At 38.3% G+C, this 27,831-nt stretch overlaps 1 protein-coding gene across 9 annotated transcripts in view; it reads right to left on the reverse strand.

Annotated features, from left to right (window-relative positions):
- SUPT3H (SPT3 homolog, SAGA and STAGA complex component) overlaps positions 1-27,831 on the reverse strand; it is a 303,750-nt gene that overhangs the window by 26,784 nt on the left and 249,135 nt on the right. The gene's annotated exons all lie outside the window — the stretch shown is intronic.

Here is a 27,831-nt window from a genome sequence, read left to right on the forward strand (position 1 = left end):
GGCTGACACACCAGAAGACTGTGCTGCCATTCCGAAGGACCTGGGCAGGCTGGAGAGCTGGGCGGAGAGGAACCTCCTGAAGTTCAACAAAGGCAAGTACAGGGTCCTGCACCTAGGCAGGAATCACCCCAGGCACCAGTCCAGGCTGGGGGTTGACCTGCTGGAAAGTAGCTCTGTCGAGAAGGACCTGGGAGTCCTAGTGCTCAACAAGATGGCCATGAGCCAGCAACGTGCCCTTGTAGCCAAGAAGTCCAATGTTATCCTGGGCTGCATTAGGAAGAGTGTTGCCAGCAGGTCGAGGGAGGTGATCCTTCCCCTCCACTCAGCCCTGGGGAGGCCTCCCCTGGAGTACTGGGTCCAGTTCTGGGCTCCCCAGGACAAGAGAGACATGGGACTCCTGGAGAGAGTCCAGCGGAGGGCTACCAAGATGATGAGGGGACTGGAGCATCTCTCCTCTGAAGAAAGGCTGAGAGAGCTGGGCCTGTTCTCCTCTCCTCTGGAGAGGAGAAGACTGAGAGGGGATCTCATCATTGTATACAAATATCTGAAGGGAGACTTGTCAAGAGGATGGGGCCAGACTCTTCTCAAGGGTATCCAGGGACAGGAATAGAGGCAACAGACATAAACTGAAACACAGGCAGTTCCATCTGAACATGAGGAAAAATTTATTTCCTGTGAGGGTGACAGAGCACAGGCTGCCCAGACAGGTTGTGGAGTCTCCTTCCCTGGAGATATTCAAAATTCGCCTGGACATAATCCTGGGCAAAGTGCTCTAGATGACCCCTGCTTGAGCAGGGGGGTTGGACTAGATGATCTCCAGAGGTCCCTTCCAACCTCAACCGTTCTGTGATTCTGTGATTTAGCTTTCAGAGCAGCCTAGGATACGAAGACTAAGACTTGACTTCATGCTAAACAGTCCCACGGAATATTCCCGGGCCATAGGAGTCACCTATATAGTTAAATCACTAGAATGGCCCCTGAAATGCTTTTGGTCCAGGCCATCTAGAGTTCTCCCAGACAATGCTGGGACACAGCACATGCCAGAAACCCTTCCAAAGAGGCTGTTTGGAGACAGCCACCCTATTTTGGAGGATAAGAAAATGGAATAATATCGACACACGGACATAGGCCATTCCATGCTTGTTAGGCTCAGTGTCAGAGAGCACAGACACATTTAATCTACTAGTACAGACACAGCTTTCTGCAGTCAACTCCCTAGGCTCCTCTGCAAACCTCAGCCCAGATAACTGGAAAAGTGTCCTAACTGTGAATTTAATAATTGCAATACAAGTGAGGATCCTTTCCAGCTTAAAAGCTATTATTACAATGTCCACATGAGATATTTGCTTTTTTGAGGAAGCGGGATATGAGGCAAAACAGGTATCTCCGTGTTGCCATTAAGGCTGTGTTTATACACTGATAAGGTCTTGTCCGACTAATGAGGAGAAAAAAGCCTTCACTTCCAGAAAACCTAACCAACTTTATCTGACACAGCCTCTCAGAAAAGCCGTGTCCTTGTATACTAGAATGGGCAGTCTGCCATTTTGAGCTAAAGTGCCTACAAGGAAGAAGACATAATATTACAGTTAATATCTGAAAACGTTGTAATTTGCTTTTTGCTCATGATTATATCTGACAAAAACAAGTAGGTTGCGAAAAAGAAACAACATAAGGTGTGCATGGTTGGCATCATCTCGTTAACCCTTTCCTGTTAGAAATGCTTAGTTTGATTCAGATCAAATGATCGTAGGGCAGATAGAAAAGATAAGCAATAAAAACATTAGTCTAAGAAATCTGCTCATCAGGATGAGGCAAAATACTTAAGACAGCAGAGTTTAGAGTGCAGATGACTAGCCAGAGATGTGAAATGACGATTACGTGAAATCAGTCAGGGATCTCCTATTTAGCTTCTTGGGTAAGAGAAGACAGTCAGGAATACACATACTAAAAAATGAAACTTAATCCTACCACTGAGACTAACACCTTAATACAGATATTTATACGGAAATTTAAATCAGGTATAGTTTCATTACAGGACAACTTCTTTCTGTGAAGGCTAACTTAGAGAAATATGGTGATAATAGTGACTGCTAGAGTTTTAGCCTCATCCTTATTTGTTCATCCTTCACTTTTCTCCATTCAGTCTTGAATACTAACTTGTTACATCCTCTACACTTCATTGCTATAATTAGATCCCACACTTGAGCGTCTCAAAGCATATGGGACAGTTCAGAGATCCAATCTGGAGTCCAAATAACGCATTCAGACATGACAGAGTCACTAAAGAGGAACAGATAAAAAGAAGGGAGAAGGCAAAAAGGTCAAAGATGATATAACAAGATCATGAGACAAGGAAAATGACAAATTGCAACAAGCAAGCAAGCTTTCCGGAGCTGACACATCCTTCAAATGATCTGCCCAGATAAATTTTCTCTTTGGCCTTTAGAAGAGCATACTGAACTTTTCCATATCGGGACTTCTTGGTTTTTTATAAATATACACATCACATACCTGGTTAAATTGTATATTTGGGGTATGTGTGTAATGTATTGAATATTTCAGTTTAAGCAGTAATTTGCAACAGGCAGTGCATTTCTGGACGATTATAACATGTCTCTGGTGGTGTTTTAAGGCATGGAGCCAAAAGACTGGATGACTTAAACTACCCGAGATGTGCAATAATCCCCTGGAAATGCTCTGGATTGTCTTACAGCAATTATGCAATGTGAAATTTATATTATGCATCTAAATAAGAACAGTTATGTCTATGTATTTAGTAAGCCTTATTCACATCAGCATAGTCCATAAATAGCCAACCTATTCAATTCTATCAGAAATTTCTCTCAGTTTAACAACTGCCACCTCTACAGTTCTGCATCACCTTCACCAGGATGCAAAAGGGTGGCTTTCAGATCAAAATCTATAGGTGTGCTCATATCCTATTTGTCTGGATTGATTTACTGCTTTTGATATGGTCAGTTGTACATCCTTCAAACCTCAGCTTCCCTTAGCGGTTCTGACCTCCTCTTCTCTTCATCTTCCACTTCTTTGGCTTTCTGTGGCCAGATCTTCAGGGTCTCCCTTTAAGAGACCTACTTCAGCCCTTTTCTCTGGGGCCTACAGTAACTCAGCCTTCAGTGCCTCACCTTTTTTATTATTTTCAGGTAATTTCTGTGACAGCTTGGGCTAATGACATGTGCACCGATAACTCTTACACCTGCCTTTGGATTGTTCTCTCATCTTCTATATCTAATCCTGCCTCTCCATCTTCGTCCTCAGCAGCTCCCGCTAAATATTTGACATTTTAATCCACTCAACACATCTCAAACCGGACCTGCATTGGTACAGCGCTTAGCCCAATGAGGTTTCAAATTCCAGTTAAGAACCTTCAGGCGTTATTTTAACAGACATAAAAAAATGACAGAAATCTCCAACTGTATCAAGAATTTTCACATCCATTAGCTACTTGAAACTTCAGGGTGCTTATGTTTTTCTGTAGTTGGCTATTTGTGTTGTGAGTAAAAATCTGTCTATTCATAACACTGAATTTGAATCCTATAAATCATACATTTAAAATGAAGTTCTTTTCCTATGTAATTCGTGACACATGTCCTATTTAAAGGGAGAGGATATAATAACATGTTGTGTTGCTTCTGCCTCATTATATTGCTTCTGCCTCTGTTAAGTATTTTAAAAATAAACTTTAAAATCATTTAAAAATAAACTGTAAGCATCTTATGATATATTTAGAAACATAAAATATTCTATGTAGAGGTTTCAAATACTTTCTATGAACGTGAGATATAAAAAGCCAACAGAAAGATCAACGTTTAGCTTAAAATATTCTTACTGGCTACTGCTATGAGATCTCTCATAGCTACAAGTCAAAGAGACAGAAAAAATTCTTGTTTCTCTTTCTTTGCTTATTTAAAATATCTGAGAACATTTTTGAAAGAGTACGTTTCAGGCTCTCCCTTGCACTTTATCTGTATTTGTATATTTTATTTATCAACAAGGGAAAGAAAATATATTTATGTAAGTAATAACATGTGATTATAAAACTAGTAAGGAAATTCAGAGGCATAGGGGATATCAAAAACAACTTTTAAGAGGACTAGTAAGTGCTGAGACATTCAACACCAGGGTAATCCGAAAATAATATCCTGAATAGAAAAGTGACATGAATTATTAATATTCCAGGCTTAATCAAACAAACATATATCTTGCGCTTCATCTAACAATCCTATGATTAAGTCATTACAGTGCTGCCTAATTCATTACCTTCTGCATAAATTAAAATGTAATATATCTCAAACTCTTTGCTGCTTATTTAAAGTCCATTCTTCTCAGTTAACTTTCTTCATTTCAGACTGCAGACATCTCAGTCTGAGCTTGTCGACCCTGCCTTCATTCCTAGCCAGTGCAGAGAAATATGCCTTTTAGAAGGAGATGCATCTCTGAAAGTACCTTCTCCTGCATGTCTACATTTGGTAAGATAAATTCCCAATCTTACTGTTTGGAAAATCAGAATTCCTTTATTTTAACCATATAAAGCTATACAATTTATTTCATCACATGCGTCACTTTAACTGTATAAATCATATAAAGTGGAGCTTTCTGAAAAAAAGAGTGACTCATCATGCACATTATCATCAAATGGTAAATTATTATGGGCTTCCTTTAATCACCAAGTCAAGTAAACTAGACTGCTAATTGAAACTCATGAAAATGTTTTTTCTTCAATGACTGCAGAGCGGTGTAAACAACATTCTTGAACCAAAAGGCGTGTCGTACAAACAACCCTTCCAAAATATTGCAGCTTAAAGATTGAAGTTCTCAATATAAAAGAAGAGAGCACAAATCTTTTACAAACAGGAGAAATTAAGTTCCCAAAGTATAACTGTTCTGAACTTATACACCTTAGAAATTGGAAAGCAGACTGTTCAGAAAAGTATATACCACTTATTCATGGCTAGGATGACAAAAACATTACATTTATAAAGTCTATTACATTTATAAAGTCTGGGGCTATAATGAAAAGGCAGAGAACTGTTGTTCTGGCTTCCTTAGACCAGCCAACAACATATTCAAGTTGCGGCACCAGATTGCATCCTCTGTTACGGAAGTGCATCCTACAGTACTCTCCTTCCCTCATATCTTGCTGGTTTTTTAAATGTATTTAACAGCCTCAACAGTACCCTCTTATAACACGAGCCAACTGGTACAGCTGCAGCCATCTGGGTCCCTGTTGAGCAAGAGCATGTGGGTGGCCCTGGAGCCTGGTCCAGTTTAGCACACTCAACACTGCACAGTTTGGGGATGTGCTTCTGGATGAGCTCTCGTGCCTTCTCAGAATAAGCAACACACCTTATAGCAGGGAAAATGACATTTGCAGCATCCTCCTCTGACAGTCCTAAGCTCGGTATTAGCATTTAGAGAGCCAAAATTGATTTGGGTATACAGCAGACAAGAAATGAGTTTCAGATAGAACCCTGTATTATTATTATTGTTATTACTCCTCCCAGTTTTCTGGGGAAGGTAGACAGAGAACATATATTCGATTAATCAAGTCTGGGCCTAGAAAAGTGTACAACTAAGTGTTAATGCTTTTTAGTTGAGTTTAGAAAGAAGCGACACAAGCAGATAACCAAATTGGTTCTGAAACACTTATCCAGAAAAGATATCTCAAAAATGACCTTGAAAGCATAAAACAACTGTTTACCAAGTCTTGTTCTGCTTTGTTATGAACATTTTAACTCAGCGCTAAATTAAGAAATACGCCTCAACAAGGAGCAGGCCGTAAGATATGTTATCAGGGTATAAAGAAGCAACAGGCATATCCAGCCACCAGTCTCTTATGAAACTCCCTCAGAAAAACACGGCAGAGGTTTTCAGTTTCGTAAAGGTTCGCCTCTGACTGATCTTTCTGAGGCACAAATTCCTGGCAGAAGGACGGACTGAACGCTTAGTTGACCGTGGATCACTGGCAGTGAAGCCCTACTATATTTTATGCTGCCTCTATAGAATCTACTTGATTAATCTGAATTATGCTCGGGACACATGAGTGAGTCAAAATTTACTACCTACGTGTGAAACATGAAAAGCAGGAAACGACAGCAACTTGAGCCTTTTGCATATCGGCTTGAATTTTGGTCTTCATAAAAAATTACTGATCTGAAAGGGGAAGATCAGCTTAACTGCACTCTGCTACCAGATGATGACAGACTGGCGAGGCTTCCGGTAAAGTCCTATCAACACTTTGGCAGTTGGCAGCAGAGCTACTGTGATCAATTAGGTTAATTAAAACTATACAACATGCAGGCTTCATGTGCAGTTCCTAACGTGGTTAGGATGAAGGCAAATGTGTTACAGCATGATTTCAACTATAATGGGTATATCCGGAAAGCCTTTTGAACCTAGGCCTGAGCCAGGGTTCAAAGAACTGAATTTCCACACTTTTCAGATACAAGTCTGTAGGCAGATGTGGACATTGGATGAATCAAGAGTATGATGAGAAGGCAGAAAATTTGAGTTTACGCAGTCCTTAAGCACGATCTAGCACACATTACACTTCACAGAATCACAGAATGACTGAGGTTGGAAGGGACCTCTGGTGATCGGCTAGACCAACCTCTGCTCAAAGCAGGGTCACCTAGAGCAGGTCTGCTCAGAACTATGTCCAGTTGGCTTTTGACTATCTCCAAGGATGGAGACTCCACAATCTCTCTGAGCAATCTGTTCCAGTGTTTGACCACCCTCACAGTAAAAAAGGGTCCTTTCATACACATATAACTGAAATTTCCTATATTTCAATTTGCGCCCGCTCCCTCTTGTCCTTTCGCAGGGCACAACTGAGAATAATCTGGCGCTCTCTTCTTTATACCCACCCATCAGGTATTTATACATAAGATTCCCCCCTTATCCCTTACCCCTCCTCCTTCTCCTCTCCAGGCTGAACAGTTCCAGCTCTCTCAGCCTCTCCTCGTATGAGAGATTCTTCAGTCCCTTAATCATCTTTGTGGCCCTTCACTGGTCTCGTTCTCACATGTGCCTCTTTTATTGGGGAGCCTAGAACTGGACCCAGCACTCCAGATGGGTCGTGCCAGTGCTGAGTAGAGTGGAAGGATCACCTCCCTTGACCTGCTAGCAATGCTCTTCTTAATGTAGCTCAGGATGCTGTTGGCCTTCTTTCCCACAAAGGCATGTTGTTGGCCAATGTGCAACTGGGTGTCCACCATGAACCCCAGGTACTTTTCTACAGAGCTGCTTTTTCAGCTGCTTCGCAATGGGAAGACCTCACATGGCATGCAGCAAGGGAGTCCAAGATAGGTTGAAAGCCTGAATATAAGCCACCTTGAGGACAGTATCATGCCACACCAACCAGGTGTCTCTGGCCCAGACAAATAAATGAATAGAACATGGGTGCACCGTGCTTCAGATTTTTCTGACAAACTACATGTCAACACAACCACAGCCATCATACAACAAGATCAATTTTTCCAGGACAGCAAGAAAGGGTAGCAAGCCTTCCAATCCTCATGATAAATATATCAAAGAAGAAAGACGATGGACATTTACAAGCGCGAGAATTAGGCGAAATGCAAAATTCTGGTCCAAGTATCTCTGAACTTGTGGAACTTTCAGAAATAGAATGAGTGAAACAGTATGACTCACCTGTCACCCAAACTAAAACTTAAATCCAACTGCTGAAGGATTTGAAGAGAGAAGGGTTTCTGCCAAACTTGCAGAAAGAACCAAACTTGAACAGCACATCAAATGGAAAATTTTTCTGAATATGGAGGAAATTGGGTTCCACAGTTCAGAACTTCTTGCAAGCAGAAAACATAAAAGTGTAGTTAAAAGCAAGCATGTGAGTACGGAGGTGTTCAGTCCATGAAAGGAAGTCTAGGAGTAGAAACAGACATGTTTTCCCTAAGCTAATGCAGACCTGCAATGACTGTATGCACCCAGTATGTATACGAAATCACCATACAGCGAGCCCTTAGCTAGCATGAAGAGCTTTCCTTCATGTCAGCATCAGGATCTTTGCTACCTCATTTTGATCTTGGTAAGTTATGCTAAAGATGAAGCAATATATATTACATATATTACATCAATTTGGTTTTCTTCAAGGTTAAGTCTTCATATTAAGTCTTCATATTAATTTAAAATATCTATTGCTAATTTATCTTCATTTAAATTACTGCTTTATGACAATTATGATTATTTATTTTAATGCTGGAGTGCTGAGGAATTCTACTCACAGCCCCTGACCCTACTGTGCAAGGTCCAGGAGAAATACTAAACAAAATAAAACTCCCTGAGAAGCTCACAATCTACATGTAAGGGCAAAAAGTACACACAGACAGAAAAGATAAGGAATGCAACAGAAAACACATTCACACATTTTTTTTTTAAATAAACTACTGTAGGTGAACAAACAAACTCCATATGCTGCAATAACCAGAATATCATGTGACAAAACTTTGCAATCCTGTTTCCCCGTTGTAACAAAATAACTCTATGCCTAGATTTTCTTTTTCTCCTATGTAAGGGAGGGTTTGCGTGTGGAAGGAAACAGGCCCCTATTAATTTGGTGCACTCCCATCATTGGCACAAAATTTGGTGTATGTTTTACATTCTTTTTTGTGACAATTAAAGGTATTTACCAATGGAAGCGTGAAGGACTAGTTTCAGGAAGTACCTCCTTGACAACTGGATCATTCACCTCAAATTGTGGATAATTTTCAAAATATTCCAATTGTACCATTTCTGAGGGCAGTCTTGGTCACCATACTTCATGCAATAAGCAGGTGTCTGAATCCTTATTCCTCCACCACAAATTTCCTCACAGGTGATTAGCAAAGAAGAAAGAATAAGGTCTAAACTAGGTGATCATCTTGTTACCTCTTCCGGTACAGGAACATCTACCATTTTTCAGATATGCAGCATGCGATGGCTGATGCTGGATTTTAATATTGTTTAAAAACGCGTTTTAGATCTATCTGCTCCATCTGTGTAGATGGCTGCAGAACAGATTTAGGCAAATACAGAGTATAAATACAGGTAGGTGCTTAGTATATTTAGCAATTACATGCATTCATAAAAATAATCTATGATGCTGGAAAATAATACTGAACTAAAATGTTAATGCAGTCTTCCACATGCCAAAAGCATGTATGGGTGTATACATATAAAGAATGTACATACTCAGAGAGAGACACTAACATCTTGTAATGCAATATGTTTCTGTTATACTCACTCCAGACTTCCTTACAGCTGCATATTTTAATATACATAAACCCATACTTGAAAAATAATAAAATGTATTAGTTTTCCACATTAGGCATTTATGACCTAATTTAGGAGAGTATTACATCTTTATAACTTTTAAAAGACCCATTTTGATAAAACATCCCCATAAACAGACTGAGAAAATCAGGGTAACAAGCATCTGTTGCTGCGTTGTTTTCTTAATGGGGTAATAAAATAATAACACATTTTTATAACTTTTCACAACAATATAAAGTATTAAAATTGAAACTGATATTGAAAAATGTTCTCATGGTTCTTTTTATTTTATTTTTCCACTATGTAAAGTTACGATACTTACCAGATTAATATTAATATGTCTTAATTATGTTGACACAATGGAAATTTGCCAAAGACATTCAAAGAATGGAAATAACTTGTTATTTCCACTAGTCTAATTAAGGTGGTGTATTTAGGCCATTTTATTCACAATATATGAGTAATATGCATATTTATAAGAACATATAGAGATACTGCATATGGAAAGGATGAGCCAACTTTTCTGAGGGTTTGAGAAAAAGGTTATTCCACTGACTTTTAAGAATAATACTAATTTTTACTAGTTAATTATCTAGACTAGTTAATCTGTTAATTATTAAACTTAAATTTATTTTAAAAATCGCAATTACATCAGCAATAGCTTCTTCTCAAAAGCTTATGTTATACAGTTACAATACTTATCTTTTAGCAGAAGGATGTATGTTGTGCAACACAAAAGTAATGAATAGGTATTGACCATTATAACTCTGAAGCAAAACTGCTATATTGAGAAAGGCATGTTATCACAAATTTTTCTAATTATTTCCTCTGACACTATACACCCGAACATCAGGAATTCAGACTGGGTAAGCCACTGACCTGCACTCAAAGTGTATTTGCAGATCTGCGCTACTGAAGCACCAAGAATTTGTACTGCATTACTTACTAAAGCTTGATTCATAGCTCTTAGGGCTAGCAAGGACCTTTAACAAGGACCAATCTAACTTTGCTGCATAACACAGCCCACACAGGTTTCTTGAATCAGTTCTCCACATCCAATAGCTGTGGTTGAACGGGTGCATAGCTTTTACAGAAATGTCTCATCTTGATTTTAAACTTTCCAGTCATGGACCATCTGTCACAATCACTGGTTAAGTTATTTCAGCACTTAGTTATGTTATTAAAAATACATTCCTTATTCCAAGCTTGAATTTGTCTAGCTTAAATGTCAACCTGGATACTGGGAGAAAGACTGTTCTCGCCTAACCTAAGGCCCCACATTGTTGATATATATCTATGTCATTCTGTCAAGACAGAGAAATACGTACTTCTAGATCATTTGTCCCATTTTATACATCTACCTTAGGAAGAGAGAAATTACAGGCCAGAAGTGCCTATTTCTCTCCATTGACTAGAAAGGCAACCTAGGCAATGAGCTCAGATATATACGTATCTGGCCAGACGAATCCCACCCTGGATATTGCCCTAGAACATGAGATTTTTGGTTCCTCAGTGGATCCTTGAAGCTTGACTACACAACGCTTTATTCATTTTGAGAAGCTACATAGATTAAGCACCTTGTGGATCTCCATGTCACGATTTTCTCATCTTTCACAAATTTATCCTAGATCTTTGAGCTCTCTCCAATTTGCCAAGATCCTTACTGAAATATGAACATTCAAACTGGAATAGTGTTTTAGCTCTGCTTATACTGATGCAGAAGAACACTCTTCCACATGATATTCCCCTGCTCATCTGTCTAAGGACTGCATCAAGCCTTTTCAGCTACGGCACCATATTGGCCCTGCCACATTCAACTGATTACTCAAGACTCCAAGATACTCTCTTAGAATCACTGCTTTGCAAGACACAGTCCCAGGGCCTGTAAATAAGGCCCATTTTCTTAATTCACAGATGAAATAGTGAACATCTGGCTCTTCTGGAACAAAAATAGCTTACTTGCACTTCATTTATCAAACAGTAACTCAGTAACTCTCTGTCACTAACCTGTCCTCTTCATTACTTTACAGTCCCCAATTAACTTTCTTTTAAAATATTTGACAGGGAAACTAGACCCTAAATAAACCGTGCTTGTAGAACTGGAAACTTTAAGAGTTTGCAATGTAAATGTTCCAAACCTGCAATGTACACTATAAATGCAGAGCTCCACCCACTAAGCCTATGTCCATATTGTAAAATAAAGCAACATCAGGGACTGTTCTCGGGTCAAGCAGCAAAACCTAACTGCCCTCACACATAACTCCAGGTCTCTTCTGCCCCTTGAAAAGCTTTCCAGAGGTCCTAAGACAGAATTATTATCCCATGTGCCTTTCAAAGTATCCACAACGATATGAGGGCTGTGTCTGTCATACCTAACCAGAGTCATGTCTTCACAGCATGAAATGGAGAGTATGTGTTCAACGCAAAATGGTGTATGTGTGTGCAAAGCTTCCTGGGACGGTGTTGAAGGATGACACAGATGGGGATATCCATGGATGTTCTGGGTTTCTCCCTCTGGGAATGCTCCCTACTTCACCTTCTTCTCTTCCGACATCAGATAAGAAAATGCTAAGTGGCACAAGCTGGGAGTATCCTAACTATTAAGCAGTACAGACTACCACTGGTCTAGTGCTTGAGTTCACAGCCAGGCCCTATATATTTAGCAGCTTACATGTGGTCAAAATATCCCCAGTCTCATACAAGTCTACCTATCAGAAAAACCTAGAAAAACATATCTACTGAACTCTTTTCTAATTTCTGAAAGCATGCCACTGAGAAAAGTTTATCTATCTGACTTGATATTACAATGTCAGTCTCGTTTACGATGGGGAAAGCCAGAACTTCCCAACATCTAGTGCTGTTCTTCAGGTATGAGTCAAAACTGTCAAAACTAAAAGGTTACTGTTGACTCTAGGCAGCTGAATACTGCCACATCTGGTTAAAGTAAAATACTTTTTTTTTTTTTTTTTTGAAAATGACATTATCAGAAACTTTGAACCCCTGATTTCTTAAAAATAAAGTTTATGAAGTTGGGAATTATTCTTTTTTTCATGAAAAATAAGAAATATAAAGGGTTGCTTTAGCAACCCAAAGGAAATTGTGCTTTGATGAATTGGGAAGTGTGCAATAAATTATGGGAAGCAAGTAATACTATACATTGTAACCTTTGCTCACAGACATGGCATTAAGTGTTTCTTACTCTATAATACAACCGATAAAGATTCTTGGCGTAATAACTCAGGCTTAGTTACCTTCTCAAGTCCCTCTGAGAGCTCTAATGTCAAGCTGCCAGCTCAGGTTGAACTTGGATAAACTGGAATTCTTAATCTCCTGCCTATTCCAAATCCTCCATCTCTCTTCTTGACCATTTTGAACAGGGTCACCATCAAGGCATATAATATGGTTGTCATCTCCAGCACTGCATGCTGTCTATGTCCTCTCACTCAGATTACAGCTATGTTTTACCATTTTTTTCCAGAAAACAATTCTAGTGTCAAGGAACTGCCTTTCTTACCTTTGTTCAGATTCTGGTCTTCTTCCTGAAGAAGTTATGGAAATAAGCCTGCATCTAGCTTTCAGAAAGGCAATATTTTCTTGCTCATAAGTCATAAGGCTCCTGCAAAGGTCAGGTCCATCATTTTGAATCTCCTTCTCAGCTGTATGCATTACAAGCTACTTTTCACTTCCACATTCCTCATGGCCTATCCTCATCCTCTGTATCAGCTCATTTAGTATCCACATGTCAGAGTCCAACCTGGATCAGTCCATACGCCAACCTTTGCTGTCCACATACCAAACTTGAAAACCACCACATCTTCTGCTCCACCTTTCAGTAAGAACAGGGAAACAGCAGAGTAATTGCATCACCCACCATCATCTCAGTTCTTAAAATTCTTCTCTGCTCTGTACAAATATTACACTAATTGGGTAATTTATGTAGTGAGACCACTCTCTCACATGCTATCCCCACAACACTGTCTCCCCTTTACTCTCCTGTTTATCTTATCAAGATTCCTGTGATTTATCTTCTCTCTATCCCTCTCTCTCTCTATACATATATATACACTGCAGAATATATATAGCAATTAACTTCTGTTTTGTGTTTGTATATTACAAATAATATAAAAATACAGTGGAGTCCTGGATCTTGACAAATGTTCTTACATTGAAAAGCATTAATAAGAAGAAGGATATTCTGGCATATAACCCGAGATCCTAGGGGGGGAAAAAAAAAAACAAAAAAACCTACTTTCAGGAAATGCCATCATTACCCTTTAGAAAAAACAATAAAAACAGTACTTATTCAAATATCTCAGCCCATGCATTCAAAACCATTTGTCACATTTGATAATGTGGAACTGCTTATAAAATTATGTCCTCAAATTAATATTTCTTTATAATGCCAATGGCTTTCAACGTCTGTTCTAAAGAGCAGGGACTAAAAACTCATTATCAATTTGCTGAGCCATCCAGGTTCTCTCTTTCGCACCTATTTATCTCAGTTATACCAGTAGTAAATTCTCAACAAAGATGAACATTATCTATCTAGTAAGCTAATCAATCCCAAGCTTCTTAAAGTGGCAACAAATGCTACCTTTCCATTGTACCGTATGTACCATTTTTTTAAAACTCCATGCACAATGGTGAGATTGTTTAAAAACTTTCTTACTAACAGTGCAGCAAAAGGTGTTTGCTTTTTCTCAGAAGCACCTACCTGCACTCATAATCTGCACTATATCTTCTTATGGCAATTTAAGTACCAAACCTAAACACCAACTAGCACTACAGTCTTCTTGATGGTAATTATTTATAATTCACCCCTCTCCCCTCAAAAAAAACCCCAGCAACCAAAACCCAAAAAAAACCAACTCTTCACCACCACCAAAAGTAACCTAGCGAAATTCATAACATCTCACTTCCAGGCTGTCTGTATTGCAGTAACTACATGGAGACTGCTTGCTTCCAGCGGTTTTATCACCTTCTGCTGTAAAACTAACACATGTAGATCTCAAGAGAGTTTTATTTTTCCTGTTGTCTCAATTCTTTACCATCACAAATGGCAATCCTGTCAGCACATCACCACATTTAGAGCCCTGCCAGAGCCCTGCCATTCGTACAACACAGCTCCTCCAGGCTGGGCACCGGCCCCTTCCTCATCTACCTGCTAAGCTGTTCTTAGCAAATGGAAGTAAACATTTACTGAGCAATTATTTCTTTTGTGTCTGCACCATACCAAGCTTAAAAGTTAATACTCTTACTGATTCAGCCACTACTAGCAATATTAATATTTCAATTATGTGAAATCAGAGGCAGAAGATTCTTAGCCAGAGCCCTTGACTGTGGAATTCCTTCCGTGTTGGTAAAATAGAATACGTTTTTTTTAACCACTAAAGCATATTCTAGGTTCAACAGTTGTTCAGGAATCAAAGTCTGAAGGAAACTTATCATTTTTCATAAACCTCCATTTCATATTTCATGTTTTCAGGACTTTGAAGAATGGCTCAGAATCTTGCTGAAAGTACAGCAAGTTACATTTTAATCCATGTGCATATTAACTAACATAAATACTTAATAGAGATGCCAAGGAGCATCGCACCAGGGAAAAATCCCTCCCCGTTCCTTCCACTATAATTACGCAACATGGAGTGTAATACCTACCAATAAATAACTGAGGAACTTAATCATGGAGGAGGGAAATGAATTTTTCAGGGTGATATAACTAGGAGCAGTAAGGAGGAAAAAGAAAAAAACAAAAAAGAATGGAGCTGTTGGTGTAAAAGCAAGAAAACCACCCTGACTATGAAACAGTGGATACAAGGGACATAGCTGAAAGCTGCTGGTCTAACTGTACACTGGGACATCACAGTCACAACTGTAAATGCAGTACTATACATAGCACCACTACACAAACACAACCGGCACCTGGTTAACTCATTTCACTTTCTAGGTTCTGATATTCCTTTCAAGCATTTCCCTACATTTCATCATTTTTCTCTAGTTCTGTTAATAAACCAATATTGATCCGTTCCTGTATCCTATTTAAATCTCTTAAGCCACTTACAAAATTTTCCTGTGAAGTAAATATTACAAGGCCAGAAAAATGATCCTATCATGATTTCATCCCATTTTATGCTCATTGCTAATGCTTTTTGAGGACTCTTATCTATCTACTCTTATTCCAGCACCTACCTTTACAGCATGCACAGATACACGGCTTGTCCTTCCTCAGTCATGCTATGTCAATGCAGCTCTTTCAATAACCATGTTTATCTTCAAAAATGGAACACAGACAGCAAAAAATAACTGAATCTCAAACTTCAGCCTGTCTCCAGCTTAAACTAATATCTCTCCCCACTAAATATATTTTTGAAATATTCTGCCTTTCATCCCAGCAGTGGAAATGTGAATATCTTGTCTGCTTCATCAAATCTATTACCGGTGCCTTTAAGATCACCGTTACTAAGAAAAGAACTACCAGAAGTTAAATGCCCACAGAAACCAAGATGCCAGGAAGAATCACTTTACACGTAAATAAAAAAACGTTAAAGCCTTTCACATAGCAGAGAAGATTTTCTTAGTTTTGCCTATAAATATACATCTAGGTATAGCTGTATTTACAAACTATTTGTGTATAGTTCTTTGCATCTCTGTTTATATCTCTGAAGATTCATCCTTACCTCCTACGTGCAATAATTAAAAAAAAAAAAAAAAGAACGCTGAGGTAACAAATAAATTAAAATATATGCTATTAATAATACTGAAGACCTCATTTCAGCATGCACTTTAGACAGACTGAAGGTATAGGTTAAAAATTAAGCATACGATCACTTTGCTGAACTGAGGTTTACACGATCTTGAAGTTAAGGCCAGAAAGCTGGACCAATGCAAACACTCAAGGAAGGGAAGGATCACAAAAAGCCATACTGAAATTAGCTGACTCCAGTCTGGTATTTAAGTTTGAGTCGGAGAAATATTTGCAAGCACCACCAAGCATGCAGCCAGGCTCCTTGCAATAGGTCGACTTTGGAGAAAAGAAGAACTTAGTTGGTACTCAGTTCTGTTTGGATCTTATTTATAGGATTACATGAATGAGAACATAGGCAACTAGAACAGAAAAAAAAAAACTATAAGAATTTTACTCTTACTGCCACTTGGTCTTGGTGTTCCCAGATTACTGTCTGTTGCTTTCCAGAATTATCCTGTTACTCTAGCGATTTTACTCTCTGGTGTATATTTCACAAGTCAGTGATCCTAGAGATGTCCAAGGGTAGAGCTTTTATCCAAGTTCAACTCAATAGCACATGTTTGTCTTGGCTATCTTATCTCTAGTGACAGAAATAAAATTTCAGGTGCAGATCCTGTTCACAGGAAGAAACTCAAAAGTTTCGTGCAATTTTCTTAAAAACAGATGAACTCCAACTCTAACAGATACAAGATCCTGAAGTTCTCATAGTGTTTCATCTGGACTGCTCACCCCCTGTGCTGAGAAGCAACTATGACAACTCAGGTTACACTGTCATGGTATAAGTACATGATGCCGTTGCCTAAAAGCAAACGTATGCTAACAACACCCACAAAAAACAAGAAAGCAACAGGGAGATGGACTATTAGTCTAGGTAATGACAAGTAAGAAAAAAATATGTTATTCTTAAGATTCCTGAATTATCAAGCAGCTACTCAGTAATCTCTGTACCAGCACTTCTATGCTACATGGATGCAATGTTACTATCTTTACAAGAATTATAGCAAATTACTTAAGATGCGCACGCTCCTGTATCATCCCTTTCTATAATATCTTGGAATTTGTAATTAAGTTACCTTCTGTTCTAGAATCTGCTTGTAGAATTACATTTGCTCACCTTACTCGTCAAATACTTATTTATGCAGCTGTTATTACATTTTAGATTACCATGAGCAAAATTCCAGAAGTCAGGTTCTCATTTATACTAAGGTCCTATAAGCCTCTCAGGAGGCATAAAAGAACATATATTTCATTTAAAAAATAACCCTAGGCTCCTTTTATGCCAGTACAACCGTGCGTGAAAAGCCTCTAGTACATATTTGAATTTGGCCATGTATAGTTAGAAAAAATAAATAATTATCCACGGTTTAAAAAATCAGGAGTTGCTTTGTTTGATATGAGAGATGCAGTTAATTGTAAGCTTCATAGCCACCTTATTATTGTCTCACTAAGAGAGACTGCAATTTTTTTTTTGCGAATCAGAATTTGTTTTATTAAGAGATATGAAAAGCAATAAAGTAAAATCGAGGACTGGGAGCTCCTATGATTTAGAAAGCTGCATGTGTTTTTTTTCAGTACTTCCAGTGCCACATGTTTGAAACAGCAGCAACACAACGGAGTAGCAATCTTTTACACTGCTGTGCAAACTGCATTAGCAGAGTCATTTCATGCCAGTGTCTCCTACCTCCACAGAACCACATCTATGCTGCCTAAAAGTCTTGCATGCTGCTTGCAACAATTCATGTACTGTGTTGTGTATTTAGACACTGATGTATGTGCAATCCTAGAATTTTAAATGTCCCCACAGGATATCAAATACTATCCAGACCATTTGTAAATACTTTCCCAGCGCTCTACAGAAAATGAGCCAGTTCTTTTCAAATCTACTTAAATGACATTTTTGTCTTATCTAAAAATCTATGTTCCTGTTTCATAAAATCATCTGGGCAACTTACTGTTTCATCAGTACTGCGAGCTTACGCCTTCGTTAATAAATTCTGTTTGAGTGTTAAGATTACCCCCAGTAGAGACAGCTGGGAAACTGTAATATAAAGTCAAGCAGCACATTTAATGACCAAAGAACTTCTGGAAACTTAGTCCAAAATGATACATCATTGTGTCAGACACTCTTAAGCAATATGCAGTTTGGTCTCCCTCTTTAGAAATACGAAACCCCCTGAAACCGCTACCACAAATTGTGAACCTTTAAAATTACTGCCAAGCCACCTGCTTTTCTCCAGGAAACTTCATAAACCTCTCCAAATTAGTAATGTCATTAAGTAAAGCTTACAGAACTTTTGTTATTCTGAAGTAGTATTAGCTGTTTAGCTTAAGGAAACCAATAGGGATTTTGATCACGGAAAGGACTGTCATGTATATTGTACATCCCATTCCAAACGAAATGCTGCAAAATATTCTTAAATATGCTCTTCTTTTCCATCTAATCTCTCGGGGAGAAAACCGCATAACCTTATTCTCAGGATTAAGCGCGCGTAACGAAGAAGCTCCAGTCGGGACAGAGGATAGGAAAAGATTCTCAAACTGTTTGTTTGTCCTCAGGTGATATTAAAAGCTACATAAATCAAAGGTCCAGCTCTGCATTTTGGAGGAGCCCGCGCAGAGGCCGCGCTGAGGAAGAAGAGGAGGCGAGCGCTTGACTTCCCTTGTTCATTCTCTCTTTTGAATGGCCCTACACAGAGCGGGGAAGGATGGATTACGCGAGCGCCTTCTGCCTAGGAGCCAGCCCAAACTGTACCATCTCATCTTGGAGCAATTTATCCAACACGATGATTTAGAGGACAGTTCAGTGGCACCATTTCTGGAAGGCGAAAGCAGAGGGGAAGGGATATAAATCAGAGGTGACTGGCAGGTAAAGGATATATGCAGCAATCAGCCAAACCATGTGCACACTGGCACAAATTCAACAAGATCATTTATAAAAATTTTAAGGCAGGAGTACACAAAAGGGGGTCTGGTGCTAACTAAATCCACAGATAGATTACACGCCACTGAAATAAACACTTCCAGATGCTGGCACACAAAAACCTTTTACAGAAAGAAATGTTTTCTTTCATAAATCTGAAAGGAGGAACCTTGGGGTGGGGGCTGGGAGGGAAGGGAACAAGATTTCCAAACTGCCATCTGACTTCCTACTGTTTTTATGGAATAATAACTCATATTTTTCAAATGCACAGTGTTAACATTATGGAATAACAAATAACTACAGACAATAGCTTGAGGTGCACACAGAGACATCACTGACATATAACTGTTTAGTGCAATAAAATCCTGGTTTTGCTTTCAAAATGAGAAGAAGCAATGAAAAAAATGTGTTTTTATAGATCAGAAATTGAAGATATAACTGAAGGTCAAGTTTTCAAATGCCTTGTGGCACAAATATATACATTTCACTTTTGAAAACTGATTAAGAATGAAATCCTGCCTTCTTTAAAATCAGCATCAATTGATTTTGTTTATCAATGGGGACAATATATCCTATACAGGACCCCGAATATCAGAGATTTTTGGTCAGACTTCGCTTTCTGTGTGCCTAATTTCTTTTAGACACAGCATGCAAAATTTTACATCATTCAAGTGCTTTAGAAAAGTTTACATGTAACATATCCACATTGTGAATATTGAAACAATTATTAAACACTGTATTCCAAAACTTTTCACTACTGTTTTGGTCTGAAGTATGCAGAAAAAAATTCCTTTTGGTTAAGAAGAGTAACTTGCAGACCAAATGTAAAGGAGTCGTCTTTTTTTTTTTATGCGTAAGGTGCAACAAACTTGCTTTTTGGAATTTTCTGTTCTGTTTATCTTGTTTATCTCAGAAAAACAGAACGCCACAGCATCCCTTATATTTTCAAAGTTTCCCTCACTTCTTTCCACTCCCGGGGTCTGCTGCTTTAGGCTCCCAGAAGCTCAGCTTTGCCATGAATTTTGGTTTCTACAGGAAACCAATAGGACTAATGCCATCTTTAGTAAACTAAAGGTATTAAAGGCTTGTGATCAACATCTCTATTTTTTGCCGCAGAAATGAATTTAAGCGTTTGCATAAATGCTTAGCTGAATCAGGACCAGTCATGAGCCCTTTTCAAACACCAGGAGTGAAAGGTCTTTGCTAAATTTATTATTTGATTGTGAAACTGTATTACTTACATGTTCGTGTAAAGTACTGAAATGCACCTGGAATACTTGTATTTATTATTTCAAAAACCGTAATAGTTTGGTAGCCTTGTCTAAGGCCCACATAAGGTAATTCTCCACCACAAATCATTCTCTGGTGCTGCATGTTCTTCACATCGCGAACGTCACAAGCAGCATCATAAATACGGCTTTGTAAATATTCATCGTGTAATGATGCCTATGCAATTTTATGGGACTGAAATATTTAACAAGGCAAGGTTTAGACCAGCAAGTCATTCTAAGCTGAAATTACCTGGGGCCTGAAGGAGTATTCTCCCCAAACAGTAAATACGCAGACAGAAGTTGGTTATAGCCTGGGCTCATTCAGTCTGCTCCATGGACCCGTGCTTACGCTGCTGAATAACGGCCACTGTCTCCCACCGGCCTGTGCGGTATTATAATTTACTTCTACCATCTCAGTTTCGCTTTAGCTAAACATCTAAAATGCCTCATTTCATAACCGACATAAAGAATCTGCTTTGGAAACATTTTCTGACTTCTGACTCTTTTTTGTCTGTGTTCTTACACAGTTGTAGCTGACCGCTTTTCTTTTTAATATCATGGTAGAGGATGCTAACTACGCGTTTGACTAGAGTTGTTCTCTCACAGTCACAAGTACTACTTAGAAACTTGTATTATTCAGTAATTGAATTATTTCAGAACTAATGAATATTCATAGCAAGGTTTCTGGTAATCACTAGATACCGATCACAGAATAAATGTTTTTGTAGAAAGATTTATTGTTTGTCGCTCCAAGTGGCAGAAATATGACCAATTCAAAGAACTTGAAACAATTTCTTTAGAGACTTTATGCTGGCCAACCTGGTAAGAAGTGTAGAATACATATCTGACAATTCTGTTATCACAATCACATACTAATATTATTATTTAGAATAACATTTGGATGAATATAAGGACAATATCTATGGGCCCAGTCAGGACTTAAGATGATTTTCACTCAGTACTTTATGGAGATGGCTTTTATTCTGATGTACTCAAAATCTAATTAACCGAGACTGCAGAGGATATAACAAACCAGCGGAAAAAAAGCACGCTTGTTTAGTATACCAAGCGCAAATATAAAAACACTGGAGGCACAGACGGTCACAACGTTTGAAAGATAAGATGAGGGCAAAAGACACCTTTTAGCCAAAACCAAGGAGAAATTCATATTCTTAGAAAAAAAAAAAAACACCATAGGGTCAGACACAAGGACAAACAGAATCCGTACTTTTAAGTTTTCATTGGACATAGTGACGCTAGGAATACATTAGTGCGTGCACTCGGTTACCTGCATGTCTTACCAGTGCAATCTGCCCTACAAATTCCAAGGGCTAAATGGAGTAATGGGCAAAAGGTCCCAGACTGATCCAATTTTTTTTTAGGTTTATTGTTTTAGTGCCTTATTTACACTTGCATTTAGATATTCTAGCCTGTAACGTTTCATGAATAGAAGTTATTTCAAAAATAAAATGATATGGTAATAGCGCATTAAAGAGACTATACAGTTGCATGGCTCTATATTAAACAACTGTTGATAATTTTATAAATCTAAATGAGTATTTCTGAATGAACTTCCTTTACCTTAGAGCAGTGTTTGCAACAGGCCTGCAGGATCCTGAATCTAAATCTAACATATTATTATTATTATTATTATTATCATTATTATTAGTAGTAGTAGTAGTAGTGGTAGTAGTATTTTTATTTTTATTTTTATCATTTTACCTGGCTTGTTAGTCTGTAAAAACATTCAGCTTAGTGGAATTTGGATTGGTACAGGTTTTGATTCCGTTTACACCCCGAATATAATTCAGATCAGTGACACTGCCATGGTGTAAACTGAATAAAGAGTCCAGAACTAAAGCTTTGAGAAACAAGGTAAATTCATGCAGGTCATGCTAAAAGCTATAGCAATTTACTCTTTCTCAGAAAGATTCTCCACTGACAACTTGTTGAACTCCAAGTAGCCAATTCTTTAAATATAAGAGAGGTAACTCTTATTCCGTTTGTTCTAGGCCAGACTTCAATGTACATTAAGACCTAGACCACTCATCAATGAAGTGACCTAATCATATGGTTATAATCATATGAGGGCTTGAAACACCAATATAATTCTACTTGAGACCCTAGGATAGACTGAACTGAGATCTAACAACTGGACATTCAATATTATTCTACTCCTTAAATATCTTAATGAATAGCAAGAAAAAGAACATGTGTAGAAGAGTATAATTACAAGTAGAGGTTATATAAAAGCATCAGAATATTCATATATATTATCTTAATTTTCTACTTAAATATAAATTCATCTCCCAACATAAAAAGTCTGTTAATCCTATGTAGGCAAATTTCCCATTAATTTTTGCTTGAATAAGGAAGTAAGATTTAGCCTGCAATGAGATAACGCACACAAAATGTCTCACTGCTTTAACCTAAATGCACAGGGCACAGAAAAATATTCAGTTACAACATATGGAATTGCATCATCCCACATGATAAAGAGTTACATACATTCCCCTCTTGCAAAATTATATGGTACTAGGTTTTAAATCAATCATTTGTACCTCTGCTCCTTAAAAGTCTGGATCATGCTTTAAAAGCAGGCAATAGTGAGCACCACCCAACATTGTCAATAGAAAATACATGGATAAAATATATGTCTAGACTACCTTAGACATGATACAGTGCAGAGGAATCTAGAGTACACTTGCTGCTTTCCATTGTGGCTTGCACTCTGAGACAAAAACCTAAATGCTCTAATTATGCTAGTCATTTTGACATAGCTATTAAGGTCAAAATAAATGCAAACAGATCATTTTCACTACCTTAATGTTAGTTCTCCTTCACCATATGATTATAAAACATTCAAAGTGCTCTTTTTGTCCAAACCAACATCCATCAAATCCTGCTAAAGAATAAATTACACAGCTCAACTCTTCTCCCCAAAAATGCCTTATTAGGGACACCTATCGCAATCATCAGATGGAAGAGATGGACAATCACAATGAAATGACAACAGAGAAAGATCAGCTGTCAGGAAATATCACTGTTGATGGTTGATGGATATATAATAAGCACCTTCAGAAAAATATCCTTGAAAGAATGTCTATTTTTTGATACCACATATGCTCCTACATTTGCTTTTTAAACAGAAATAGACTCAGAACGCCTAATGATTGTATGGGACTGAGCTTTGCAGATCAAGCTAATACTTACATTCAGGTTTTCCATTTGACAGATAACACTAATATTTTGAATAGTTCTACATAAAACCAGTTTTCAACAATATCTCCTTCAGAAATCTCAAGCAGTTTCTGAAAGAAAACATGCTTGTAGCTGGTGATTAAAACTGATGTGATTCTTCTCAGTTCCATCAAGCTTCACCACTCAAAATCAGTAAGATTCAATGAAACCCACATACAACGTTAATCATGTCAATACAACTCAGTAGTAGCCAAGACACTAGGGTATCTCTTATAAACTGGAACAGAATTAGAGGCTTACAGTCTTTGGGAACGTTTTGAATAGAAGTAAACCTAGGTCAACTAGGTCTCAAAGTTGAGGGAATGAAGCGGTCATGAAGCCTACCAGGATTCAGATCCTCGACTTTAAAGCAGAGAATGTAGAAACTCTGAAATCCCTATACTGGGCATAAGGTCCTAAATTCACATTCATATATGCAGAAGCCTAGAATCAGAAAACATTCATTGTCCTACAGCGTTCTTCCACCAGCTGGTTACCTAAACTATTAGAATCAGTCAGCATGACCAGCTAGTTGGCATGCAAGCCAATAAACTCCAGGTGTTTTGAGGGATTTTGTACGGCAAGTGTTTCTCACAGTCAACAGCATCCCTAGGATGCACATACAAAGATATTTTGCTTTGTTTCTGCTGTCTACTTTCCCTTGCCCCTACTTCTGGAGTAACAGACCTAAGAAACTCAGGTTAATGACTTCAGCGTGTTGTACACGTAAATCAACTACAGCAAATTAACTTCTCCTTCTTCAAGGACTTATTTGCATGTACATTCACAGAGTGCATGACTCCAAGAACACACTTCTCCATACAAACCTATAAGCAGGCCTTGGAGTTTTCACATGGTTACAATGATCAGTGTGTCTTAATTACAATGTTTGGTAAAATGAATATAGAGCTCTGAGTAGCCCTCTGCAAACTACATTGAAAAAGATTTTTGCAACAAATACACTTTCATGATGTTGAGCTCTACTGGCATCTGTCTAACCAAATATGGAGGAGTTATACTAGCAATCTTACAGCAGATCTCTGTATAACTAGATACGGCCATTTCTTTGGATTGCAGTAACTGGAACCAATTGACAAAGGGTTTAGTCCTGTCTGTGCAGAAGGTGTGGGCACTCTGACAAAGTCCCTGGAGGCACATAAATACTAGCAGAATGAAAGTTAAAAATGAAAACAGCTAAGTTTATTTCCTAGGTAGTATGAAAAACCTTGATACAACTTTGGACAGCAGTTAGAGGTATGCTCTGTGGGAAACCTGTCAGAGGGAAAAACTACATCAGAAGGATCTGTACCTTTCCCCAGTCTCGTAGAAGCCTCTGGAAGGGATATTTTCCTGGAGCAATGTAATAAGGAACAGATTGGCAGTTCTCAAAGGGCTGCTGCATTCAGGAAGCTAGCATTTGAACCAAAGCTGTTAGGGAATGAGTTTTCTAATTAGACGAAAGAAATGTAATACTCATGAGTTATCAGATACCGAGAAACCATCCAAGGATGGGTGAGAGACAGCCACCAATTACACCTGACATTACTCACAGAAAGGCTTTCACCTTTTTGTAACAACAGACTTGAGGAAAGAAAAAGGTTCATCAAATGAAGAGAAAGCTAAACTCACTTGGTTTAATCCTTTTGGGTAGTAGTGAGCAGGAAGAGCAGAAATGAAGAAAACCAATCCTGCCTCACAATGAGAACCATCTGGTGCTCATGATGTGAGGACTGGAACTTGGCAAGACTGAAATAACTTTGTCTCCCTGAATCCCAGGTGAGGGGGTCTAGAAATAGACAGGCTAAGACGATTCTGTTGTGAGAACGGGTTCAACTAGCCGGGATGAGAAGTGTCATCAGAACGCTATCTTGCCTTATCTTCTGGAGGACCTTCCAGCAACGGAGTGATGGGAAAGGTCTACATCAGATAGTATGACCAGTGAAACAGATCTAAGAGGGATCCTGAACATAAACTAGTGCTTGTTTACATCGGAATATAAACTAGTCCTTGTTTACATCTGAAATGGAAAGGTTGATTTTGGAAATTCCTGGACTGGAACGCACCTATGAGATCCACTCACTCTGTTTCCTCCAACATGAAAGTTATGGTAGTATGCGATGGAATCTAAACAGGGGATCTAAATTACATACTCTTAAAGGTGAATCTTCAGCCACTTCTACTAGCAGATCTTTATCCATACCAGTATTTCCTAAGCTTAAGTTCCCTTTCAGAAAGCAAATGGCCAAGGCTGAGATAACACCCGGTACCGGCTCTGACCACGTGTGACACTTCCTACCCAGCTCTCTTGAATATCGGAAAATTAAGGAACCTATGCTGCTTGTACTAGTCAAAAAACTGCTTCTGAAAGGAACCTCACAAGCCAAGACGTCCATCAAGGTCACCTGTGCCAGACAGTCGTGAGAACTGTTCTAATAAGTCTGAATTAACAATAGGATTCAGAGGACACAATAAATACGGTAAAATTCTTCTGCTTTGCATGTTCAGCAGGAGAATGTGGGGCAGGATGCACACCTAGCTAACCTGTGATGGCCTTCAAGCTGTTATGAACATTGAAGTAGCAGTTTGGGAGGTGCTACCATAGGTTCACAAGAAGTGCATCAAGTAAAGCCACCTTTCTTTCTGCTTCAGTCATGCTGTCTGGGAGGTTAAGCAGATTTGCGAAGAAACTATTCCGAAGGGAGTAGCAATAGGAGCAAGCAGAAGTCATCCAAAACAAGTGTTGCCACAATACTCCTCAAAATGGCTAAATACAGTATTTTAAAAACAACACTGTGACAGGTTGGCAATACAAAAAGGTAGAGTTAAAGAAAGCATCAATCTACTCTCATGCCTATTGCATTTATGGGAAGTGAGGGACACTTTCTTTTTGAACAACTGTGATAGGAATGAAGTGGTTTGTCCCAAGAATTGCCTATTTAGGGTACTGACAGGAAGAGTTAACTATACTTGAGGGAACATACAGGTGGATTTCAAATGCCTACACTGCAATGCTTTTCCTCAACTTCTTCATTGCAAAAGGGATGTGTGTTATCAGCTCTACAACATCTGTACGTTATCTAGAAGGTGGCCAAGATCCTCTCTCTCTTTCTTGGCCTGTTTTGAGGAAACAAAGTCCACTCATCTCATCAACCACACTGACAGTAAGTAATACTAATAAATTACAATTTTTAGCAACCTGGACAGTTTAGAAAGTTCACAAAATAGCAGTACATTAAAAAATCAGATTATTTTACTACATCTTGCGGTTGCAGAGCAATTTCAAACTTCGATTAATAACTGAGCTGCCTTTTAGTGAGGGTGGGGAGAGGAAGAGTTACCTCTCTGTCACTGTTTTTGTGCTGCTCTTCTCTTTAGTTCTCTTCTTTAAGAATATTTTCTTCTTTTAGAAGCTACCTCCATATTCTTAGCTGCAACTTGAAAACTTCTGCTAAAAAGCGCTCTCTATTTTGGACTAGGAATTCTATCCTATAATTTACATGATATTAATCTAGCATTGGTGGGTGGCAAAAGAGAGGTAAAATAAAGTATAGATAATTCATTTAATATACATATCAACTGTCATGAATAACCCAAACATACCGTACCAGTTACAAAAGCATTGTCCACAGTTTTGACACTAGGAAAACTATAGCTTCACATACCCTTTTCTACTTTGCGTCTTCCTGTTCCTAGCTTTTGAGGTCGAGTCCCTCTGTTTCCTTGACATTTACGCTCTTCACATTCTTCTAAAACACTTTTATGGAGATGAATTTCCTCAAAATTTAGAGTCATTTTCCTTTTCTAAAACCCCTCCAAATATGGAAAATTTTTTCCTGATTTTTAGGAGCTCTGATCTAGGGTTTTTTGCTGCAACGATTTCTTTGAAATTCATTATTTTCTAAATATAGATGTTATGAGGTAAGAAAGGATATATGCCACATGGAACAGTAAACCATAGCAAAATGGCCCCAATTTATGACATTAGAGACAGACAACTTTCACATTTTTATCAGCTGAGAAATTTAAATAAAGAATTTATTTGGCTGCTCTGAACAATGGATTTGAAATTTGCTTAGAAAAAATGATGGCAAAACCTCATAATCCATCAATGTTTTACCACAAGCTTAGTTCTATTACATTTTAGTCAAAGTTCAAAGTTGTCTAAAGAAACCAATCTCTTCTTTCTCCAACCCTAAAAGTGTCACTTGAGAGTTCAACTTCCAATAGAAGCAGTATCTAACACACAACTAATTTTAGAATATAAAGTGCTCCTCACCATATTGGAATACATATAATTTAAAATAACTGTAAACCTAAACTCTGCAAAAACAGAAAATTCAAGTACTAACAAAAAAGCATAATTT

The sequence above is a fragment of the Struthio camelus genome, chromosome 3, assembly GCF_040807025.1.
Source record: "Struthio camelus isolate bStrCam1 chromosome 3, bStrCam1.hap1, whole genome shotgun sequence".
In the NCBI taxonomy this organism is placed as follows: Eukaryota; Metazoa; Chordata; class Aves; order Struthioniformes; family Struthionidae; genus Struthio; species Struthio camelus.